This window comes from Alosa sapidissima, chromosome 2, assembly GCF_018492685.1.
Source record: "Alosa sapidissima isolate fAloSap1 chromosome 2, fAloSap1.pri, whole genome shotgun sequence".
Taxonomy (NCBI): domain Eukaryota; kingdom Metazoa; phylum Chordata; class Actinopteri; order Clupeiformes; family Clupeidae; genus Alosa; species Alosa sapidissima.
In genome coordinates, this window is record NC_055958.1 from 15,616,072 (window position 1) to 15,632,049 (window position 15,978).

The 15,978-nt window shown below is 42.7% G+C and overlaps 1 long non-coding RNA gene and 1 pseudogene across 1 annotated transcript in view; both read left to right on the plus strand.

Annotated features, from left to right (window-relative positions):
* The window catches only part of LOC121704080, a 2,749-nt gene extending 2,229 nt beyond the window's left edge, over positions 1-520 (plus strand). The window contains exon 4 of the long non-coding RNA XR_006030224.1: positions 155-520. This is a non-coding gene — a long non-coding RNA (uncharacterized LOC121704080). The remainder of the gene's footprint in view (positions 1-154) is intronic.
* A 6,670-nt stretch (positions 521-7,190) lies between these two features.
* Positions 7,191-10,523, plus strand: LOC121688593 (annotated as a pseudogene).
* The last annotated feature ends 5,455 nt before the right edge of the window (positions 10,524-15,978 follow it).

Below are 15,978 nucleotides of genomic sequence, written 5' to 3' on the forward strand. Positions count from 1 at the left end.
TTAGTATTATTTCAAGTAATTATTTCAATAATGCAACTGCCCTGGAAAAGTTTGAAGATAAAATGTTAAACTTAATATGACATGGTATCACTTGACATGTAATGCCTATTAGATATTCAATTAACACACAATTGTTCTTTGTTAATTTCTTCAGGTCTCTCAATCGGAGTTCCCAGATATTGAGGACCTTACTGTTGAACTCATTCTGATCAGCACGAACAGTGCAAATGCATCCCTCTGCCCAAAGAAGACTCCTGTTGTTTTGGAATGAAATGATTGTTGAATTTCCTAGCATTGGTCAGGCATTTGTCATAAAGTATCTATCTATCTATCTATCTACAGTAGATAGATAGTATCTATCTATCTATCTATCTATCTATCTATCGATCTATCTAGTCTTTATGCCCTTGATCTAAACTGTGTTTATTTGAATTTAGCCTCCACTACAGCCCTGTTCTGAACTCCAACCTGTATTTGTTTCCATGGTTTACATGAAAATAAAAGATTAAGAAGAATTTCACTGGCCTTTGTCAACCTTTTTAATAATTTTCTTTCAAGTCCTTAGTTGAAACTAATCAAAATGGACAAGTTTGTTCAACTTTCTGGAAATTAAAACTTTTAAGTTTTAAATTTAATTTAAAGAATTGGTTGAAGCAAAATTAAATATTTCAGGCTGACATCAATAAATCCAATTAAGCTATCTAAGCTTAATTTTATTAATTACCGTGAACTCATGTAGTTGATGTTTCTTTAACTTAAAAAAACCTTGTTGAACACACTCAAAATTTGCTAGTGAAGACTAATTAAAAAAGGTAAGTTTCTTTGACTTAGCAAAACCGAGTTACTATTACTTAAATTTTTTTGTGTAATCGGTTTCACCAATTTTTTTGAGTTCAATTAACTTGTCGGGTTTTACAGTGTAGGTTGACCCTGGTGTGAGGGACCCCAGAGATGGGAGAAGTACAGCTGGTGGTTGCGTGAGGGACGCCAGTGTGCGTGAAGTGCATGGGCTAGCAGTGTGATGGAGTTCCGTCACTACAGTCGAGTATGCACTCTGACTGCCATACCAACGGGCCTGGCTCTTTGATGTTGCGGCTCTCTGACTGCCATACCAACGGGCCTGGCTCTCCCTTTGCTACAGTATGTGTGAGTGTGTCTGTGCGTATGTGTGTGTGTGTGTCCCTCTTTATTTTGAAGGAATGATCCATGAGGAGTGACGCACTGTTTAAAACACTCTGTGATGTGCCTCATTGCAAAGGTGTTCTCACAACAGCAGTGAGCCACAGAGGCAGAGAGACAGAGAAAGAGCGAGATGTTTTCTTCTTCTTTTGGCAGATTGTAAATCACATAATGTCCTGCAGCAGCTCATAACTACAGTAACAGACTCCTCACACGCCCATACATACTACTAACCCCACCGGTTCGTTTAATCAGCACATCATAACAGTCTAATGGCACAGCATACAGTACTTACAGTCTTAAAGATGTTGATGGGAGCTTTGATGTTATGGCCTTTAGGTTTTGCAATATTATCCAGCAATATTGTGTGGCATCCTATTTGATCTTGTTGGCCTGGAGTTTATGGGTGAGTTTATGGGCGTTGGTGGCTCCTCCAGGCCATTCCATCATGTTTTCAAAGGGATTATAACACACCCAATGCATTTCTGTTAATAGGATGGGGAAGTTTCACTGCTTCAATAGTCCTCATGTCTTGTCAACTTGTCAACACATGAATGACCGGCTTTATTTGTAGAGTTCTCAGGCAGGGAAGCTGTGTGTGTGTGTGTGTGTCTGTCTGTCTGTCTGTCCGTCTGTGTGTGCGTGTTTGTGTGTGTCTGTGTGTGTGTGAGTGAGTGTCTGAAGCATGTGACCACCTCAAAACCCCCTTTTATTCCAACCCATGAGTCATTCAGCAATCAGACACCTTTTAGCACCTGCCACTCCTCGCCCTCAACATGTTTACTTGGACATGTATGTGTGTGTGTGTGTGTGTGTGTGTGTGTGTGTGTGTGTGTGTGTCTAACCATGTGAATTATGTGTATGTGTGTGTGTGTGTGTGCCGTCACAAGACAAGGCCCCCTTTGTGTTAGGTGAAATGTTGTTGGAATCCTAAACCAGATCAAATTGTTTTCACACAAACAGGCTGTAGACTAATTGCCTGGTGTGTTGTGCCCTGTTAAAAAGAGGGCTAATGTAACAACAAAGACGTCGATTAACCATCCTGTCAGTCACCTGAGCCGTCACACACACTTTCCAGAAACAGCTCAGAGTTCAAAACACTCTCTGGACAAACACACACACATACACACACACACACACACACACACACACACACACACACAGGCACACACACACAAACATAGCTCTGTTTATGTCCCAGCACAAAGAGAAGGGTCATTTGAGGGCATTAGTACAATCAGTAATGGTTTTGAGGAAATCTAAAGAGACATTTCCGACCGATGCTGATCTTCTGGATGGTTTACTGCATGCTAATTCACTTCCTGATGTATCTTCCTCTGTGCTGATGAGTTGTGTTTTAGATATCTAGTCCTAATTATAGAATGCCCAGTTGCCCACATTCACACAGTTTTAACATTTTTACTTCAGTGTCATTATTTACATATGAAATATGTTACATTAACATTGCCTAGTGAGGCATAATAATAATACAAAAAAATAATAAAATATGGGAAAAGTGAACCTTTCATAATCATCATATCATCAAATGTACACAGGGCTTAGCCAAAAGTCAGGTAGTTTTCAATTTTTGCTCTGATGGCTTTAGCCTTTTGTGAGAGTTGGCATACAGCTTCCTGAGGAGTATAATGATGGAGTGAATCATTACGGTAAAGGTGACTGTTATTTAGTTGACACTTTTATACAGAGCGACATGGACTGGCAAAGTGGATCAAATCCAGACCATCTCATTGTCGTGCTGCAATGCAAATAAGTTCAATAGAATACAAAATAATCATATTTTTTTTTACTGAGCTACTTCCTGAGTTTCACTATAAAAACAGAATTGCAATGGTAATATGAAACATTTGTTACATACAAACTGAATGAAACAAAAGTTAATCCTCCATGTGGTATGTGTTTTTAATCAAACATATATATATATATATATATATATATATATATATATATATATATACAGTATATCTATGCATTCTCAGCTGCAGGTATATCACAGAAGGACATTTCAATTATTCAGAATGAAATCTTTCGCCCTGGAAATACAATAAAAGTTATGAATGAGTCGATTGCTATGACGTTTCTACATCTGAATTTAAGAAGCTATAAAAATCCATATGAATAATGGATTCAAGATACAGTATTCATATCGTACAGCATAGTGTTGGTTGTAAAAGCACAGCAGTGCAGTTATGATTTTTTCATTAGGGCTTTAAAAATATATACATTATATACAATTGATTGTTTGCTTTGAGGAAATGTGCCATGCAGCACATGTTCTGTAATTGAAAATGTAACACAGTCAATTCCATATGTGAGACCACAAACAGGCACTGTGAGGCCTACTGGGGGATATAACCTGGAGTGATCAGCAACTGTGAACAAGCAGCCATGAAACCCATTGCAAGACATCAGCTTAAGGTACAGAGCAGAATCAGAGCACAGGCACACACAACTCAATCAATGCTTTGCTTCAAACACATCTGTGAAGCATCATGAGATATTCATGATGCCATGATTCAAAGGGTTATTGACTATTCATAGTGCCTCAAAATACGATAAATGACACACAAGTCAATAGCAATGACTGCACTCATTACACATTAGGATGTAATAGTAAAAGTCCATAGGCCTACAGCTTGAAGTATGAGAATGCTGTATGTTATTGTAACCTTGTTGAAAATGTATACATTAATACAAGATAGGCCTATACAAATTTGAATACATAATTTCATAGTTTAATAATAGAATGTAAGGTTAAAAGGTTAAGATTCATTGACCAGCAATTTATGAGTGCTCAATGAGATGCATATTGGGTAATGTTCATAACTGAGTAGGCTACAGCATTTACAAAAATTTACAAAAGATTTTCAAAATTAAGATTTGCCATAGGCAGTAAAAGACTCCGCCATCTTGGTCAGGGATTTTCGCTGAGAAAGTTTACACACTTTCAACCAATCAGAGGCATCATTGTGGGATTGTTCAGGATTATGGTTAATGAAGTACTTATCCAAGACATCGCGATCAAAGACATTTATCTCAAAACAAGGTTGGTGCCCCTTGAATTTTCGCCCTCTATATGAGCATAGCTCGCTTAGTACAGCCGTAGCTGGTTTTAAGTCTACCATGTATGGTTACGTTTTTATGTCTTATACCCCAATTGTCAGTGGAGAAATTGTATTGAATTCTTACTCCGGGAATCGGCTGTGTGCGGGACTGTGATGCTCTATGGTGTCTGCACTCATGATTCTCTAACTTTTTACTGCATTGCCATGAACAAAGTAAAGGCAAAAAAGGTGTTTCTTTGTCAAACAAATTGGGATGCAATGTGAGCCTTGAATTGGATGCCATGCAGGAATTTGCTAGGATCTCAAAACCGGATTATGAACATTCTTTGTAATAGAGAAACACACAATAGTGTTGGATTATAAACATGCTTTGCATCAAAAACAGACAAAAACGTGAGGTAAGTCGAGCTATATGAAGTTATTATTTTGCTGTCACTTTGTCTGTTTTATAACCCAAAAGGATGTATGGTTGGTATCAAATAATAGCTCTGTGTCTCCTCTTTCATCTGATATGCTTGCCATATCTATGTGTTCACGGGTTCGCGAGTAATTCAAACGAGAGTAATGGGTGCGCAGATGAACGCAGAGAAGTATAGACTGTAAATATGATGCAATTTGATTTAATTTCATGATTTTTTATTTTTATTTTCATACTTTAACGTACAGACAAGTGCGTGGTCTCATTGGAAAGCTCCACTTCTGCTCTGTCAAGCAATAAAAGTCTCTCTGCGATGCGATGAACAGTTGCGGAGTGTCATAACGTGAGGGTTTTATTTAAGGTATACTGTTTTTGTATTGCCTTAGTGTGCGTGTGTGCAAGAGTGAGTGATGACGTATGGGGGTGTCGTGGGGCTAGTTGCCAGGTGATGATAAACTTCTTGTATGTTACTACTGGTTCAATAAAGCACCGGAGTTGTGCCCGGTATTGAGAAGCATCTTGGATTGGACATTGGATTTGACTATCACTGTTATGCAGACGACACTCAACTTTACCTGTCTTTCCCACCTGATGACTAGTGTTTCCCACCGGATTTCTGCATGCCTTAAGGATATTTCAGCCTGGATGAAAGATCGGCACCTTCAGCTTAATCTCTCAAAAACAGAGTTTTTGGTGTTTCCAGCTAAAACAGCTATTCCCCAACAGATTAACATCCAGCTTGACTCAACTTCACTGACCCCAACTAGATCGGCACGAAACTTGGGCGTTGTAATTGATGACCGACTTAACTTCTCTGAGCATATAGCTTCTATTGCAAAATCATGTCGGTTTATGCTTTACAACATTAGGAAGATCAGACCTTATCTGACACAAGATTCCACACAACTTCTTGTTCAGACCATGGTCATCTCTAAGCTGGACTATTGTAATTGACTATTAGCTGGCTTACCCGCTTGTGTAACAAGATCATTACAGCTGATTCAAAATGCTGGAGCACGCCTGGTCTTCAATCAGCCAAAGAGGACACATGTAACTCCTCTCCTAGTTACTCTCCATTGGCTCCCTATAGTAGCCAGAATTAAATTTAAATCTCTCACTTTGGCCTATAGGACACTAACTAGATCTGCTCCTAGTTATTTTAATTCAATAATCAAGCCTTACATCCCCAACCGCCCACTGCGGTCTTCTGGTGAGCGTATGTTGTGTCGACCAGTCATGAAAACTGGGTCTAATTCCAGACTCTTTTCTTCAGTGGTTCCATGTTGGTGGAATGAACTGCCCAGTGCTCTCCGTTCCTGTGGTAGTTTTGGGTCGTTTAAGAGGGGTCTAAAGACATTCCTATTCAACATATACTTAGTTGTTTAAGCGCTTATGTGTTATGGTTTATATAATGTTGTTTTATTTTAATTGGGCTGTTAATTAATTTGACATTATTGTTTATTATTGATATTCTCCTTAATGTAGTCTTAGCATGTCATTGTTTTTATATTATTGATTGAATTGACATTATTTTTTATTATTGCCTTTCCCCTTTTTTACATTGCTTTTTATTAGGCTATTGCTTGAATTGATATTATTGTGTACTACAACTATTCTCCTTACTATATTTGACCTACATTTTATATCTGTTCCCTGTTCAATTTTAAATATTATTATGTGGTTTTGTATTTATGTGTCGCTTTGGACAAAGGCGTCTGCTAAATCCATAACCATAACCATAACATTGCTTTAATCGTTGTTGAGGTTACAACAAACTGGCGACGAGGATAAACCTGAACTTTCTGCATTTCTCTGCGTGACCTGCATGATTTAACCTTTGGTGGCGTTACCGAGCTAGCTTCTCACTCGCCACTGCTGCTACAACGGAGTTGGCTAAGCCTTCACGTAGCCTAAGTGAAACCACTACCAGTAACGTTAATGGCGACGTTTGGGAAAATTCACGATTTTGATTCCAACACAGAACATTGGAGCAGGTATGCAGAGCGGTTGAACTTCTATTTTGTTGCTAATGGAATTGAAGACGATGCGAAGAAGAGGGCTATACTCTTGACTGTTTGCGGGCCAGTCGTTTATGGAGTGTTACGAGACTTAATAGCCCCCTCAGTGCCTACAGATATAAAGATAAAATGGAAAAGTTACGGGACCATTACGACCCTAAGTGTAATTCAATTGTGGAAAGGTTTAAATTTCAGTCATGCACACGTAGCACTGATGAATCTGTGAACTGTTTTGTTGCTCGTTTGAAGCATCAAGCTACACGCTGTGATTTCGCGGGAACATTGGAGGAGAGATTAAGGGATCAGCTAGTGTGGGGCATTGCCATGGAACAACTCCAGAAAAGGCTCCTGTCATTGCCAAATTTGACCTGGGGGAAGGCATTAGAGATATGCCTAGCGTTTGAGATAGCCGAGAAGGGTGTTTTAGCTTTGCAGTGCCCAAAAGAAATCAACAGAGTGGCGTCCACTTACCAGCCTAACAGGGCTCGGAGAATGCCCAGCAGCAAGACAACGACAACCCAACCTCGCCGTTGCTATCGCTGTGGAGAGGCTCATATGCCTGATAGCTGTAGATTTAAGGATGTTGACTGCCATTACTGTGGCAAGCGAGGCCACATTGTTCGCTGCTGCCGTAAAAAGGAGAGCGAGGGCCAGAGAGCAAGCCTGAAGTCAGAGCATGGTGGCAGGGCCAATGTGGTTACAGAGAGAGTGGGCCTGCCAGTTGACAGTGAGGAGGAAGAGATTGTTTATGTCTTAGCGGTGGTAGAGAAGCCACCCAGTCCTATAGTCATGGAGCTAAATGTGAACGGGGCTCAGATACATTTTGAGGTGGATACTGGCGGAAAAGACATTCGGACGCCTGCGCACTTATGCGCCGTCATTGGAGTTAGAGCATTGTAACATCTCTCTTCGATCGTATACAGGACAGCACATAACCCTGAGGGGGGCCGTTCAAGTAACAGTTTCATACAAAGGCCAGTCTTACCACTTGAGGGCGCTTGTGGTGGCTGGTCAGGGTGGCAATTTGCTTGGACGTGACTGGATTAAATCCCTGCCATTAGATTGGCCAGAGCTATTGGACAGGCTTTTCAAAGTGTCTGAGGACTCTCTAGCGGCTATCCTTGAAAATCACACGGCTGTTTTTCGCAATGAACTGGGAGAGCTAAAAGGGACAACAGTGACCATCAACGTGGACAAAGTTGTTCCGCCGCGTTTTTGTAAAGCCCGGCCAGTTCCGTTGGCCCTGCAGGGAAAAGTTGAGACTGAGTTGACGCGTCTGGTGGAATCTGGAATCCTCCAACCTGTCACATACTCTGAGTGGGCAGCCCCGGTTGTCCCAGTTTTGAAAGGGGATGGCTCCATTCGCATCTGTGGGGACTACAAACTGACAGTAAATGTGGCGTCCAGAGTAGAGTGCTACCCCTTACCCTGCATCGATGAGCTGTTCGCTAAGCTAGCCGGGGGAGTCTGTTTCTCTAAGTTAGATATGTCCCATGCTTATCAGCAGCTGGTTTTGGCAGAAGAATCTCGTAAGCTGGTCACAATCAATACCCACCGGGGCCTGTTCCAGTACACACGCCTTCCATTCGACGTGTCATCCGCCTGTGCCATTTTTCAGAGGGCAATTGAGGGCCTGCTAGGGGGGATAGATCATGTAGCTGTTTAGAACAACACCTGCGCACCCTGGACCAAGTGCTTTCCCGGCTGGAGGGAGCTGGCCTCCGTCTGAAGAGGTCCAAATGTGTCTTTATGGCACCAGAGGTGGAATATTTGGGCCATAGGATAACATCAAGGGGGCTACAACCGTTGGAAAAAAAAGTACAGGCAATCAAAGACGCTCCTGTGCCCCAGACCACCAGTGATCTTAGAGCCTATCTAGGTATGCTGAATTATTATGGGCAGTTCCTTCCAGATCTACCCTCCGTACTCGCGCCTTTGCATGCTCTGTTGCGTTCAGGGGCAAAGTGGGAATGGGGCGTTGCGCATAAACATGCATTTGACAAGTCAAAGGCCTTGTTGTCTTCAGGGGTGCTCCTAGCCCACTATGACCCCACACTCCCACTGGTGATTGCTGCTGGTGCTTCACCATTTCGCCTCGGAGCAGTATTGTCTCACAGATACCGAGATGGAACTGAGCGCCCAGTCTGTTTTGCATCGCGAGCTCTGGCACCAGCTGAGAAAAGGTACGCCCAAGTGGAAAAAGAGGCCCTGGCCATTATTTTCGCTGTAAAAAAATTCCATCAGTTCGTCTATGGCCACCAGTTCACGATCCAAACCGATCACAAGCCTCTCCTGGGGTTGCTGGGTGAGTTAAAGAACATACAGCCCACGGCATCAGCACGACTGCAAAGATGGGCGCTCCTCCTGATGCAGTACCAATACACCCTGGCGTACAAACCCGGGGCGCTGATTGCTCATGCTGATGGTTTAAGCAGGTTGCCACTGCCCCACACGGTGCCAGACCCCGTCACTCCCCCTGAGCTGGTGTGTCTGATGCAGCAGCTTCAGACAGCACCCATAACCAGCACCCAGTTAAAGGACTGGACCCGACGTGACCCCCTTCTGGCCCGGGTATGCCAGTACGTCATGGGAGGGTGGCCACCAACCTGCCCTGCTGGAGATATTCAGCCCTATTTCAAGAGGCGTGAAGAGCTCACAGTTGAGGATGGAGTCCTGTTATAGGGGCTTCGCGTCATCATCCCACCACAAGCACGGCAGGCTCTGCTGGAGGAGATGCATGAGGCACACCCAGGGGCATCAAGGATGAAAGCTGTAGCACGGGCTTACATGTGGTGGCCTGGCCTGGATGCAGCCCTGGAAGACCAGGTGAAATCCTGCACAACCTGCCAGCAAATTAGGAACGTCCCTCCAGCAGCGCCTGTGTGCCCGTGGGAGTGGCCTGGGAAGCCCTGGACTCGCCTGCACATTGACTATGCTGGCCTGTTCCTAGTAGAAATATTTTTGGTGCTCGTGGATGCTCATTCGAAGTGGTTGGAAGTGTTTAAAGTGAAGTCAGCCACATCAGCAGCAACAGTGGATCACCTCAGAGAGGTTTTCAGTGCACATGGCCTTCCACATACCATAGTGTCCGATAATGCCACTGTCTTCACCAGCTCTGAATTCGAGGGGTTTTTGAAGATGAATGGTGTTCGTCACCTCACCTCCTCCCCCTACCACCCATCCTCAAATGGACTGGTGGAGAGGGCAGTGCAGACACTGAAGAAATCACTTAAAAAGATAACAGGTGGTACACTGAGAGAAAGGTTGGCAAGATTCCTGGCAGCATACCGTTTCACCCCACACGCCACCACCGGTCTCTCCCCTGCAGAGATGATGTTTGGTCGGCGTGTACGCACCAGGTGGGATCTGTTGCGGACTGACATGCAAGCGAAAGTCCTCCGTAGTCAAGAGAGAATGGTAGCAAACTCAAAAAGACACCCAGTCAGTCGGGAGTTGCCACTCAGAACAACAGTGTGGGTAAGAGACTTCTCGGGAAGGGAGAAGTGGTTGCCCGGCACAGTGATCGATAAGACCGGGCCACTCTCTTACAGAGTGGAGGTAGGTGGGAACGTGTGGCGTCGTCATGTGGACCACCTACTGTGCCGACACACCTCTCCATTAGCCGAGGAGAAGTGGGATCCAGGTAATGAGCAGCAGAGCATCCTCCCGCTGGAGCCCCATACTCCGGAGGGCACCACTGCGGGTCAGCCAGACGGTGAGGACATCCCACATCCCGATACGGGAGAGTCTGCTGGAGCTGGGTCTAATGTTGTCCCCTGGCGGTCAACAAGAATCCGCAATGCACCTGTTCGTTTAGATTTGTAGTTGGAGCGGGAGGCCACAAGAAAGGGGCAAAATAATCCCCTAGCCTGTCCGCAGGAGTGAGGGCAGTCTACCCCTCACTCTCAGTTAATTGCCAGGGAAATTAAGTGTAATTAAGTGTTTTGAACTATGGGGGGAGGGATGTCATAATGTGAGGGTTTTATTTAAGGTATACTGTTTTTGTATTGCCTTAGTGTGCGTGTGTGCAAGAGTGAGTGATGGCGTATGGGGGTGTCGTGGGGCTAGTTGCCAGGTGATGATAAACTTCTTGTATGTTACTACTGGTTCAATAAAGCACCGGAATTGTGCCCGGTATTGAGAAGCATCTTGGATTGGACATTGCTTTAATCGTTGTTGAGATTACAACACGGAGCAATGTAACAGAGAAGAAAGGATTTGTTTTTTGACGCACTTTGCGTCAATCGGGTTCTAAGGGTTAAGCAAAAAGGCCCCGAGAGGCCGTAGGTTACACTGATTCTACAACAGCTAAGGGGCGTTGTTAGGCACGACGCGCTAGCGGACTCGAGTGGCTTATTGATTTTCTAAAACTGTTACTATAAATACCTGGAAAAGTTTCATAAAGTAAAGGCACAGCAACTAGAAATGAAACCGATTTATTCATAGGTAATCACTCTTCCGCCAATAAATATATTTCCTCTATCTGAATGGTTGCCAAGCAACGTCGAGACGCAGCTACTTTAACTTTTGTATCAAGTTATGGTAGCGCAGTAATATAGAACGAAATGCGGTCAAGGTGTATGTTTATGCTGGATTTTACAACGGCATCGAACGCGATTCCGCCAATCACAATCAAGGACCGGAACTATCAGTTTTACAAATTTCAGTTTAAGGCACACTGTAACAAGATTCTGTAGTTTTCACAGCATAGTTACTGTGGAATAAGCAAAACGCTTACTGTTTATTTGTTTAAAGCAGGTTGCCGTTGATTTGCAAAGGATCATGGCCAGACCCGTCATACTTCCGGTGTACTACAGTAAACAAAGTTTTACTGCTAATGACAATCTGGTAACTTGAGCGGGATCATCGGATGCTACTTCTCGCATGACTCAAGGTAAGCAGCAGTTGCCCTGAAGAGTGCATTGGAGAAAGTATGATCGTTACTCCTTCCGTCATTTAGGCTACGTTTATACGGTGACGATGAAAAGAGAAGACGCAGAAGTGGCGTCTCGTCTTCATTTGTTTATTCGCGTTTAGACAAGCATTCTCAGGGGGAAATCTTTGTTTATATGAAGACGCAAGAGTATGTGATATTCGATTGGATATGCATTCCAGACCGCTGGGTGGTGGTGTGATAGAACCCCGGTACGTCACGCGCAGACATTCTAATTTGACAGTTTAGCCAGAGAGGTAATCAAGGATCTTTGGTTTAGCCGTTTAGACGGAGACACAACCCGGGTCGTCTTCAAAACTCTACACTCTGGAAGGAGTCTTCAGATTTTTGCGTCTTCAAGCCCTGATGGCAGGGTCGCCGTGTAAACGAAAGGAACTTATGATAAAATATTTTGTCGTCTTCCTTCGCAATCGTTCTCGTATAAACGGCCCCTTAGATATCATTTTGCAAAAAAACTCATTTGAAAAAGCTATTTATATGAAAACGTATTTATATAAATGTATTTATAACGTATATATTTAATAGCTTGATTTGCCACCATAATGTAGGAGCCATATCGATACTTCAGTGATATTTAGTTGAACTGGACAAACGAAAATTTCGAGTGTTTGAGTGTGCAGGTTTGGTTTTGTGGGTGGTAGCAGCTACAGTAACGTTAATGTTAGAGTGACTTGTGTAGCTTCTGCTAACGTTAGCTTCTGCTAAAAAAAAATTGTTAAAATACTGAAAGTAGTTAACTCCTGTAAATATGTTTTAACTTTGTGAATGATGTTCTATCGATATTTGTTGGTTGGCAGCATATAGTTTTGTAGTATAATAACAATTTTAAGAATTTGAGTAATCATTGAGTTAGCTAGTTATCACTAGCTAGCTAGCTAGCTAGCTGGCACCCCTTTGGGAAAGCTGATTAGTTAGGCTAGGCTACTCATTATCACTCAAACTGAAATCGAGTTAAAACTGTGTGTGTGTGTGTGTGTGTGTGTGTTGGTAAGCTCATTTTAGCCTCATTTAATTGTTTTTTCCTTGCTAGTCACCTGCTAGGCACCTCAATAGACAGGGCACCTCCCTCAGCTTGGCGAAACCGTTGGATGAAAGCGGAACGTCTGAACAGGTAACTTCACCCTTAGCTTCTCTGAACACTTAATTTAAAGCACGCAGATATGGGGTTTAAGTGCAAGTACTGTAGTTATTTTGCAGATACAATTCCTATTTTCATTAAACATGTGAAAATGCACAGGAATCGTGCAAACTTTAACTTTCCTTGTGGTGTTGAAAAGTGTCCCTGTTATGTGAAGACTGCGTGTGCGTTACAGAACCACATGTACAAAAAGCATGCATCCCTCAAACCAGATAGGTCTTACACATTTTTCTTACAAATTTTTCTGATCTCTGTGAGCATTTGAAATCGCATATCAGTGGAGGGGATACGATTGTAAGAAAACGTTGAACATGAAGAAAACGAGAACATGATTGAAATGGCAGAATTTCTTGATGTTAATGATGGTTTAGGGGATGCTGACGAGAATCACAGGGGTCATTTCTTGACAAACTTAGCCCTCTTTTACTTGTGGTTGCAAGCAAAGATGCTTTTACCTGCTTCTACAATTTCTGCCTTGATTGAGGAGTTCCAGGAAATATGCACAAACGCGATGTTGCATGTGTTTGTCAAACTTTGCGAAGAATTGGCAATGCTTCAAATTCCTGTTGATAAGATTGACAGCATCATAGATGGCTTGTCAAAAGAAAATTTACTTAAAATGTACAATGAGGGTCTGTTCCGATCAGATGCAACCCGGAAGACATATTTCAAGAAGGAGTTCAGTTATGTTGAGCCCATACAGGTTAACCTTGGTTTTGACGCTTTTGGTAAAGAGCGATTTTGAGAAAGTATTCTCCTCCCTTTTAAGAGATTTAAAAGACCTGGAGAGATCTGGTATTACTGTTGTCGAAGGTGAGACTGTGAAGGGAGTATTGATTGCAATTGTTGGTGACAACTTGGGGTCACACTCACTGGGAGGCTTTACAGAAAACTTCAGCAGGAGTACACACTTCTGTAGGTACTGTCTTATTGACAGGGGAATGTTTCAGGGAGAACCTACAAAGCTAGGCCCCCCAAGGACACCAGACACTTATAGGAGCAGTGTGGAAAAGCTGTCTGTTGTTCCTGAAAAGATAGATGGGGTAAAATTTGACTCCATGTTCAATTCTTTGGAACACTTCCATGTCTGCCAGCGAGGACTTCCTCCATGCTTAGGTCATGACCTTTTTGAGGGGGTAGTGGCTTTAGACATGCAACTCTATCTGAAACATCTCGTCTCCAATGGCCACTTCACATTTGTGCAGGTGAATAGGAGAATATGTCAGATACAGTTGAAAGGCAGTGATGCTAATAACCACCCATGTCTAGTTAAAGGTGATGGAGAGAAGTTGGCAGGAAGTGCAGCACATAATTGGTGCTTGCTGCGTCTCCTCCCTATTCTTGTTGGTACAAGAATTCACTTGAAGGCCAGGTTTGGCAGCTGTGTCTCAAGTTGAGGGAAATTGTCGAAATTGTTTGTGCTCCCAAAATCCACACAAACCAGGTGGCCTATCTGAAGTTGCTAATTGATGAATATTTACAGATTAGAGCAACTGTCTTTTCAGACTATACACAGAAACCAAAGCATCACTTCCTCCTTCACTACCCTGACCTCATCCTCAAATTAGGGCCACTCATAAGGCTATGGACTCTGCGCTTTGAAAGTAAGCATACATATTTCAAACAGTGTGCACGGAAGTTGCATAATTTCAAAAATCTCTGCGCCACACTAGCAGAGAGGCATCAATTACTGCAGGCCTATTTACACACAGGAGACTTATTTCCACCAGTCCTTCAAGCAGTGGCGGTTCTAGGATTTTTCTGAGACAGGGGCCATAAAGGGGCCACATCATACACTGAGGGGCCAAGAACTGGTCAACATCCATACACAGAAAATCCCTTGTTCAGTAAGGCAGAGGCATGTTGTCTACGTGATATGCAGGACTATACGCAGTATACCCAAAGTCCTTTTAGGCAAGTCCCTCCACTCGACGGCCATATTGCAACGCTTTTTGGGCACTCATCGGGCATCCTATTCGGCAGAAATGTGCGTGCGCAAGGCTTCACGACACCAATCTTGCTCCAGCGGCGAGTTCACAACACATGATTGGCATGATGTCTTCACAACACACCATATGATTGGCTCAATGTATTCACATCACACCACATGATTGGCTCAATGTATTCACATGTTGACGTTTTGCCGAGGAAGGGGTGGGATATGTGTAGACAACGGCCGTACTGGCGTTACAAACAAGCCCCATGCATTTCTATGGAGGATTTTTTTGAGTGCTGTGTCTCCTCATTAGAAAGTCTCTGGTATACCCACTTAAAAAGCATTACCATCTCAGTATACCCACTTAAAAGAGACAAGGATAGGTATTAATATTTGGGGTTGATCACAGTATACCCACTACAGCTAACTAGACTACACCACAGCAGTAAGGTGCATACCTTTCACCAGTCTTACCTTGTTCAAATACTTGAATGCTAAATGCTAAAAAACAAAAAAGCCAATACAATTCTTAACCATTTTCCCATTTATGTATAATGTGCATTGAAAACACAATATAAAACTAAAATATAATAGACACTTTAGTGGAAATACATTGATATTTTAAACAGAAATCATACATCATCATACACACATTTTTCATTCAATAAAACTGTTTCCCCTTTTGTTGATAAGAGAAACCACTTTCACTGCCAGTTTGCGTACATTAAAACAAACACACACACACACACACACACAGCATGTGAGCAACAACTACATCATATTTACACAATTTTTTCAACAACTTATTTGGAATGGTCTTTGAAGCCACCGTGTTGCTTCCAGTTAGAAAAGCCTGATTCTGATTTGAAGACTGACGATGGGTCATTTGAAAGCGAAAATTACGGAAGGGGTAGCAAAACACTAAAGATGGAATATTCCTACCATTTGACGTCTTTGTATCAGAAGTCATTGAGTGGCCTCTTCCTATTTCCGTGCTGCATCTTGCGGAATACCAGTTTAGGAGAGGTTGCACAGAACCATCTGCTCTAGAATGGGAAATGTCTGGAGAGAAGAAAATGAAACAAGTTTGAGTAACTTAATTGTTATTAACTTTCATAACCCACTGTCAACCTGGCGTTTCTAAAATTAATTACAAAATATGCTCACTGTAGTGGCAATAGGAAATAGCATCATACAGTACCATTAGGAGCAGCTATGCTTGGTGACTGGTGGTTCTGAAGACTGTGGGTTG